Below are 9,654 nucleotides of genomic sequence, written 5' to 3'. Positions count from 1 at the left end.
CTCAACCCCCCCCCCCCTCCCGCTCATCCCCTCACCCCCCCCCGTTGTCCGTGTCCATTGGTTAGGCCTATATGGTTGCATATAAGTCCTTTGGTTGATCCTTCCCCCTTGCCCCCACCCTCCCCTACCTTCCCTCCAAGGCCCGATAGTCCAATCAAAGCCTCTCCGTCTCTGGATCAGTCCTTGTTCATCAGTTTATGTTGTTCATTATATTCCACAAATAAGTGAGATCTTGTGGTATTTATCCGCTCTCCAGTTCCATCGATGCTGTGGCAAATGGTAAGAGTTCCTTTTTCTTCTTCCTCTTCTTAAAGAATACCTTTCAGCATTTCATATAATGCTGGTTTGGTGGTGATGAACTCCTTTAGCTTTTCCTTATCTGTGAAGCTCTTTATCTGACCTTCCATTCTGAATGATAGCTTTGCTGGATAAAGTAATCTTGGTTGCAGGTTCTTGCTATTCATCTCTTTGAATATTTCTTGCCACTCTCTTCTGGCCTGCATGGTTTCTGTTGAGAAATCAGCTGACAGTCGGATGGGTACTCACTTGTAGGTAACTGACTGTCTTTCTCTTGATGCTTTTAAGATTCTCTCTTTGTCTTTTGCTCTTGCCATTTTAATTATGATGTGTCTTGGTGTGGTCCTCTTTGGATTCCTTTTGTTTGGGGTTCTCTGCGCTTCCTGGACTTGTAGGTCCATTTCTTTCACCAGGTGGGGGAAGTTTTCTGTCATTATTTCTTCAAAAAGGTTTTCAATATCTTGCCCTCTCTCTCCTTCTGGTACCCCTATAATTCTGATGTTGGTACGCTTGAAGTTGTCCCAGAGGTTCCTTACACTATCTTCATATTTTTTGAATCTCTTTTCTTTTTTCTTTTTCGGTTGGGTATTTTTTGTTTCTTTGTATTTCAAATCTTTGACTTGATTCTTGGGATCTTCTTGTCTGCTGTTGGATCTCTGTAAATTATTCTTTATTTCAGTCAGTGTATGCTTAATTTCTAGTTGGTCCTTTTTCATGTCCTCCATGGTCTCACTATACTCCTTGAGGGATTCATTAAATTTATCGGCGGTTTCCATAAAATTCTTGACAAACCTTATAAACGTGGCCTTGAACTCTATATCCAGTCGTCTGTCCTCCTCCGTTTCTGCCAATTGTGACCTGTTTCTTTGTCTCCGCATTTTGGCTGCTTCCCTGTGTTGATAGAGTGGCCCTGCGCGCCAGGTGTCCTGTAGGGCCCAGTGGCTCAGCCTCCCCAGTTACCTGGGGTGGACACTCTTGGTGCACTCTTGGTGCCTTGGTTGATGTAGGATCACTGGGAGGAATTGACCTCCAGGCCAGTTGGCTGTGGGAATCAGCTGTGTCTGAAGTGGGAGAATGGTCCCCCTCTGACCACTGGGTACAGTGGCTCCTGGATCTAAGGAGGTGCTAATTCAGCCCCTGCCTGAGGCCTCACAGCCGGGGCCACGAGGAGGCTCAGCTGTGAAGCAATGCAAGCCGCTGCGGGGCCTTGGGCCTTCTCTTGGAAGTTCCGGGTCTGCTTGGCTGGGCTATAGTTAGGTACATTCACATGCAAAAGCCTCTGCTGCAGCCTGGGTGGGGCGGGGTCTCAGGGAGTCAAAGGGCGGAGAAAGAAACAATGGCTGATTCTCCGCGCCCGGAGTCGCGCGTCTCAGTGTCCCGGTAATGGCTGCAAGCACCTCTGAGGGAAATCCGCCCTCAAGTTCGCCCGCTGCCGCCTGACAGACCAGCCTCTCCCCGTATGAGTCCTGGGTCCCCAGAGACTTCCCAGAACCAGAGATCAGAGCAGTCGGGAGCTTGTGATTCAAAAAGACAGCCGCGTCCTCAGGTGCCACCCCCTTTCCGTGCGTGCGAGCCGCTGCCATACCTCTGCACTCAGTCTCCGAGGCTCCTCTAGCTCTCAGCGTGGTTTTCTTTTCTTCTAGTTGTAGAAATTACACTCAGCCAGCCTTCCTGTTTTTCTGGACGATGTTTGCTCCGTCCTTTGGGATAATTTTCAATTGCTGTGGGAGGCGACTATTTCCCGGTGTTTATCTATGCCGCCATCTTAGTTTCCAGGCAAGAAGTGTGGTTTTTTATAGACAGAGAACAAAAGCTTATAAAAAGGAGCTTTTCAGATTCATGTAAATAGGAAGATATATTTCATTATCATTTTAAATTCTAAACCAGGGGTGGACAACCTTTTTGTGAGTGCGTGCCAAAACCAGCAAAATCTCTGACTCAAAATTCTTCTGCGTGCCAACCCTAATTTTTTGAGAACATGTTACGCCTACTTGATAGCTCTTAAGGTGTACATATTTGAAGAACCTTGAAGAAATAATAAAATTCATTCGAGCAACAAAAACACAATATATGATGATGAAAAATACATTTATTTTTTAATGTATACATGTACACTGATAGTCCGACAGAAAACTTTATGACTCCGTTTGATATTATCAGTGGGACTTTTGCTGCTGCATCACTGATGACAGAGATTTTACATAAGGTTTCTATTTTGTGACCTTCAGAGATATGCACGAGCTACTACTTTCATCCGTCAGGCTACTCCTATTATGAGACTTAACAAAATTCATCACTGAGAACAAAGATCCACAAGCGTATGTGGATGAAACCAAAACACTGGTCGGATCTAGGAAGGCAGGGAGAGTTAAGGCAGAAGCATAGAAATTGCTCTTCCCCTCTCTCATCAATCCATGCCTATGGTCTTTAAGATAAGTTGTTATGTAAAATTATTTATTTATCTAAGATGCACCTACACTGACTTTATCTGAAAAAAAAAGTCGATATTAAGAAAAAAATTGTAAATGGAAGATTATAAGAGGGTTTCGCGTGCCAGCAAAAGTTACTGGCGTGCCATGTTTGGAACGCATGCCAGGGATTGCCCACTCCTGTTCTAAACTATCTTTCACTAATGAAGAATACAGTTTTCCAATTTTCAGAGTGTGGACAAAAGGGGCCACACGCTGACCTGACAAGCTCAGGGAAGGCCTGCGTGGCAGCCTAGCAGACTCAGAGACCTAAAATAACCACAAAGGATGGTCTGAAATTAAACTTTGACTAAAAGCAGTTATGGTGGGCAGTTACATCCTAGGCCGGTATCTTCACTGACAAGATCAACTTTGATCCTGACTGAGCCCATTTGCCTTTTTGCCTCTAAGATAACATTCCTTTGAATGTCTGGGTAACTTGTAACTTCCCTTTTTCTGGAGCCCCTGGGGCACAACCAATGTTCTGGGCGCCAGGGCAGATACTACAAATTCCTTCATTATCATGTTGATTGATCCTGCACCCACCTAAGTATGTGTCCATCATTTTACTTTTTATCCTATCACAGAGGTTTCCCTGCTTCGCTTAATCCCATCTCCTTAAATCTGTCACCAATGAATTTCATGTATAAATACGAATGTAACCCTGCCATTCTCTGGAGCACTATCTCAATTCATTGAGGTTCTGCTTCCCGGCATATGTCGACAGTTTGGCTCAAATAAACTCACAAAAATTCTTTACAGGTTTCAATGGTTTTTTACATTAACAAGAGTAAAAATAATTATAAAATTCCAAATTTTCTTACCAACTGAATCCCTTCCGCTATTCCAGGTGCTCGCTACTGTTATTTTTGCTTTTCACAGGAATGTTTGGTGACAGTTTAGGTGAAACAGGAGCCTGCACTGTTTTGCTCTGTTTTGGTGAGGTGAGCATACCTTTCATGCATAGCTCCCAACTCCAGTGTCAGTCCTCAGGGTTGTTCCTAAAACTATGGCCGTGGGAACACACACAATTGTTTCTGCCTCTCAGAGTAAAAGGCCTTTGTCCTTCTGCAGTCACAGACACACACACACACACATACACACACACATGCACACACACACCCAGCTTGAAAGCGAGCCTGTCGGCCATCTGTCCGAGGCAGAGCCAGTAATTCGATAGGCTGACCATCTGCAATCCTGGGCACAGTATTGAAGCTCCGAGATCCCTTTGGAAATCTGGTCAAACCTGTTTTCTCAGGTTACCCGGGCTTTCTGTTCTCAGCTATTAGAAAGCCAAGTGAAAGGGAAACTGTGGCTTTATTGGGAGGAATGGCCTTTTCAAGGGGAGCACTTGCAAAGGTTATATCCAGTTCAGTGCAATGTGACTGTGTGCATTTCTGGACAACATAGGAGCTTAATTGGAGGTATCAGTCAGTAAGCAGGGACTGTGTGAAGTTATGTCCAAAATAAGCTGATAAACAAAATAGGTCCAGAGACCTAGAAGCATGGAATAGACTGTGGAATCTCAGAGGGAATGCGGGGGAGGGTGGGTGGGTGGGGCGAGATCAACCAAAGATCTTGTCTACATATATGCATACCCCATGGACACAGACAATAGGGTGCTGAAGGCCTGGGGCAAGGGGAGGCCAGAGGGGGTGGGGCAGGCTAGGAGTTAATGGAGGGAAAAGGGGGACATTCGTAATACTTTGAACAATAAATATTTAATTTTAAAAAGTTACGTTCAACAAACTGACTTTGTTATGTTCATGGGATGAAGATCTTTTCAGGTCTAACATTAGACAATTTTAGTCCTCCGGAATGAAAACGTTACTTTCAGTACCCGCAACCCGCAGAGCTGAATCAGGCTGCGGAGGCCGAGATGTCAAATGGAGCATTTGTGATCACAGCTGCCGGAAGCAGGACGTGCCAGGAAAAACTCAGAACACGACCTCACAAAGAGTTCCACAGCCGAAGCCATTTCCACAAATCACAGCAATAGCCATGCGTTTCCCCTGTCAGAAGTACAGCGGGAATATTCCTTTGGTTTAGGCTGTAAAACCATTCACACAACAGCTATCCACTAACCAAGCGGTTAAGATCATGTTTACCAAGGGGCCCTCTCATGCCAGTGTTACGGCAATGCCTGCGTGTTCCTCCAACGTACGGAACAGAACCTCCAAGCACACATTTGATTTCACTGCTCCTTCTTCCTAAAGAGACACAGCTGCGGACAGCACACACCAGCCTCCTGAGCGATCGGGCAGCCTAGAGCCCCGGGAGCACAGGCTGCGACCAGCCCGCCCTGGCACCCGGGTGCCTCCTGCATGGACGGTGCCCAGGGCAGCTCAGCACATGCCTGCTCTTCGGGGTCCACGTCCCCAGCCTGAGCCTGAGCCTGAGCCTGAGCCTGAGCCTGAGCCTGAGCCTGAGCTGGAGCCAGAGCCTGAGCCGGAGCCTGAGCCTGAGCCGGAGCCTGAGCCTGAGCCGGAGCCGGAGCCTGAACCTGAGCCTGAGCCGGAGCCGGAGCCTGAGCCTGAACCTGAGCCTGAGCCGGAGCCGGAGCCTGAGCCTGAGCCTGAGCTGGAGCCGGTGCCTGAGCCTGAGCCTGAGCCTGAGCCGGAGCCTGAGCCTGAGCCTGAGCCTGAGCCGGAGCCGGAGCCTGAGCCTGAGCTGGAGCCGGAGCCTGAGCCTGAGCTGGAGCCTGAGCCTGAGCCGGAGCCGGAGCCTGAGCCGGAGCCTGAGCCGGAGCCTGAGCTGGAGCCGCAGCCGGCCAGGCGCTCCCCGACCTCCGCTCTGCATCTGGCCTCCTTGCCCCTCTCCTCCTCCGCACGTCAGCTCGCAGGGCTGCTCTCCTGTCCTCAGCCGCTCGCTCTGCTGCCCCTCCTCTCATCCAGACCCGCACAGACATCTGGGCGCCTGGCTCAGTTGTCACTTGCCGCCTCTCGAGGACAGTCTGTCTGTCTCCACCCCATGGACCACAGTGCCTGCTTCACTGTGACCCCAGGCAGCCCTACAACGTTCTTTGATACTGAACGACTCAGTGAAGTCACTGGGTCATTCCATTTCAGTGTCACACTCACAGCACCGGCTCAGAGCCGTCGGTGGGCTTAGTCTGAGCAGCGCTGTGCTATGGGCGCGGCCTGGGAGCCGCGTGGGAGACTGAGCAGCCGGAATGTGTGCGCGGGGCCGGGAGTGGGCGCCCCTGCAGTGCTTACCCCCAGGACTAAGTGATCTTGGCGTGAATTTGATGCAAAAGCTGCAGCTGCTCATCTCAATGTTTTCAGAGGTTGCTTTTGCACGAACTTGCAGAGGATAACGTGTTCTGACCACGCTCTGCTTCCGTGTTGATCAGGTTAGTATTTACTTATGTCCGTAGGCCAGAGGGGCCGAACTCTGCCCAGGAGTCTGGGAAATGGGCAGGTGAGGCCCCCAATCAATGCTTACTTTCGGGGTGCATAGCCCTCTCCTATAGGGCCACCCCATCGCCAATCTGCCAGGACGAGGCAGCCACGAGAAAGGACACCCAGGCCCCACAGGGGCTGCCTCCCCACCGCTTCCTGTTTCAGTGGGAAAAAAGCACAATAAGAATTTCCTGATCCAGAAAACGGATTCTTTGCTTCAGGTTTCGTTTCACCACATTTCACAGCAATTTTGGAGTTTTTTATGACTTCTCCTAACCCTGGAGCCAAGGCAAGTGGACGTTCTTGTACGTAATCTGAAGGTAAGATAAACAGTGCTTGGCCTCCCCGCCCTCCCCAGTCCCACCTTCCTAAGGAGCGGGTGTCCCCAGATGTGAGGGGGGCTCACGTCTCCTCCCCCCCCCCCTCCGCTGCGTCCACAGCCGGAGCCCATCCTGATACGTTCCTCACCAGCGTGTTCTCATCACAGAGCAGCTCCACGCTGGAGGCCCCGCCGCCGGCCAAGTGGCCATTTGCCTTTCATCACTGTCTTCAGCCTCAGACGTTTGCGTTTGAGAAAACCAAACAAGTGCTGCACGGGAATTAGAAGGCGCCAGGGAACCGGCTCCATTACCTGAGCGAGTGACAGCAGGACGGCTGCCTGCCTGTGCCGATGACCCCGGCGGCTAACTTCCCTCCCCTTACTTTCAGGGCCTCTCAGCTGCCGTTCTCCAGAGCCGCTGGGGAAGCATGGTACCCACAGAGCTCTTAAAACACGGGGTAGCCCTGGCTGGTTTGGCTCAGTGGAGAGAGCGTCGGACTGCACACTGAAGGGTCATGGGTTTGATTCCAGTCAAGGGCATGTACTCTGGTTGCAGGCTTGATCCCTAGTAGGGGGCGTGCAGGAGGCAGCCGGTCAATGATTCTCTCCCATCATTGATGTTTCTATCTCTCTCTCCCTCTCCCTTCCTCTCTGAATCAATAAAAATATACATATATTTTTAAAAAACGAACAAACATCGGTGTAATTTCCCTCCTACATGGACTGTAGAGAAACCAGCTAATCAAATCAGACTGTACTGATGGGAGAGTGAGACAAACAAAATCACACATAAATAGCCTTGCACTGGGAGAAACGACTATTGATACTTCCGTACAACTTAGCCACCTGTTGTACTTGTTGGGGAAGAAACACGTAACAAGTACAACAGGTGTTTAAGTACAGAAGTGTAAATTATCACCCGCACATGGGAGCCAGGGGGCCGGCCCAGGTGTGAAATGGTAAATGGACAGAGGGAGCGGCCTTCCATTTCCTCTTGTCTGCGGTCACCGAAGTTAAAATTGTGTGGAAGCGTTTGGCTGTTCTGTGTTCCCCTTGGTAACGAAGTCCCTGCAGGCTTCTCAGGCTCCTCCCCTTCCACGGGCAGGTGCCTCCATACCTTCCGCTCATTTGTCTTCAATGGTTTCTGCAGGTCAGTGTAGCAGAATGACTGATCTCTTCAAAGAGCATGCTACTTTTTTGGGGGAAAACTTTTAGAGAAAATTTTTATTCATTTCTTTCTCTTTTTTTTAATCCTCACCCAAGGATATTTTTCCCATTGATTTTTTTAGAGAAAGTGGAAGGAAGGAAGGGAGGAAGGGAGAAAGGGTGGCGGGGGAGAAAGAGAGAGAGAGAGAGAGAGAGAGAGAGAGAGAGAGAGAGAGACATTAATGTGAGAGAGACACCTCGATTGGTTGCCTCCCATACAGGCCCTGACTGGGGGGCCCGGGATCAAACCTGCAACCCAGGTATGTGCCTTGACTGGGAATTGAACTCACAACCTTTCGGGGCGAGGGCTAATGCTCTAATCACTGAGCACACTGGCCAGGGCTTTATTCATCTCTTCATGAAGGAGTTGGGACCAGGAGTTTAGAAAGGTGAAGTACACTCTCTTCACTATATTGACAGGGTTTCTCTTCTCCCTTGGAATCCCGGGGGGACCGAGCCATTTAACACTCCAATGGGGAGAGCCAGGGAGGGACTGTGACAAACCCCGCCCTGGGGCTCAGCTCTGAGGGGAGTGCACTGAGGCGGGAGCTGGACCCACTCCCTGTGCACGGAGGAACTTCCCACGAGCTTACACCTGACCCACACACACTCCCGCAGCTGTGTCCGCACCCCCCACTCGTGTCTTCTCTCCCACTACACACTTCACAGGCTCAGCTTTACCCTGAACTTGAGGATGTGGGTTCTGTGCACCATCATGGTTTTAATTTTGTAGAAAAGTAGGTTATTTCTCAAACTTATGTCCTTGGGGCATCATGCAGTGTAAATAGTCCGAGGCACACACCACTCCTGGAAATCCTAGTTCCACATTTAAAGCTCCAATTTCCAATTTCTCCACCAAATTATATAAATCAGGCCATTGTCGTGTCCGCATCAGGACATGTAAGTGAGTCAGTAATTTACAGAATTAATGATGGCCTCTGGTTTTTGTAGCTACAATAGTCAGATATCTTAAGGAAAGATAAGCTTTGATTTACTTTTCATTTTTAATATTACCATAATCTCTGATACATATTTTTATACATACATAATCATAATAAAATTAAACAAAGGAATACTTACATACTTTGGCATGTGAGATTTGGGAGTGTGGAATAAAAGAATTAGCGATCTCAGTGCGGAACGGAAAACACACATTTCAGAAATAGGTTTCCCATAGCAACAGAGTCCTATCAGTCCCATAGTGACGGTGCCAGAATAACTTACCCGAAAGCCCTGGACGCTAAGTTAATGGAAAAAGTGAGAGCACATTAGAGGCTCATTACCCTACATGGGATTTATGGATTCAGATTAATAGCCCAATTACTCTTCCAGCGGCGGAGAAATATATCTTCAGAGGTTTAACATTCATTTGAATAATTCCAGTTTTGAATGCACTTATTCACAAACAGAACGTATTAAAAGAATTTGCAACACTACTGTGGGAAAATCCTCAAGTTTCATATGATTGAAATCTGTGGAGAAATATGAAAACCAAGAGGCCATTACAATAGACGTAAATGTCAGCGAATGGAAATGACTCCCTGAGAAATCACGTAACTCCTGTCTGTTGAAGGACTGCCTTCCCCGTTTGTAGATGGTGCTGATTCCTCAGTTCTTCTCCTGAGTTTTTCCCACTAACTAGCCCTACCCCTGTTAGTCAACAACCATACCAAAATGTGGACAAATGTGAACATTTCAGAAATCACAACGTATTCGAACTGGGCAAGTCCTCAGAGGGGATCTGCTGAATCCACGCGATTTACAGATGCGGGCACTGAGGCAGGTGAGGTGAAACCTTCCCCCCCACATTATAGTGACTCAGCGCTTTCATCCCAGATCGAGCGTTGCAATCCTGGGACCCAGAACTATTGTTTATTAATTTTAGTGATAGATAAACAGGTGAATAGACAAATAGATAGGCGTGTAGGTAGATAGGTATTCCATTAACCTCCCCCCACATACT

This window comes from Myotis nattereri (assembly GCF_964212035.1).
Source record: "Myotis nattereri genome assembly, chromosome: 5".
Classification (NCBI taxonomy): Eukaryota; Metazoa; Chordata; class Mammalia; order Chiroptera; family Vespertilionidae; genus Myotis; species Myotis nattereri.
This window is presented reverse-complemented; position numbering follows the sequence as displayed.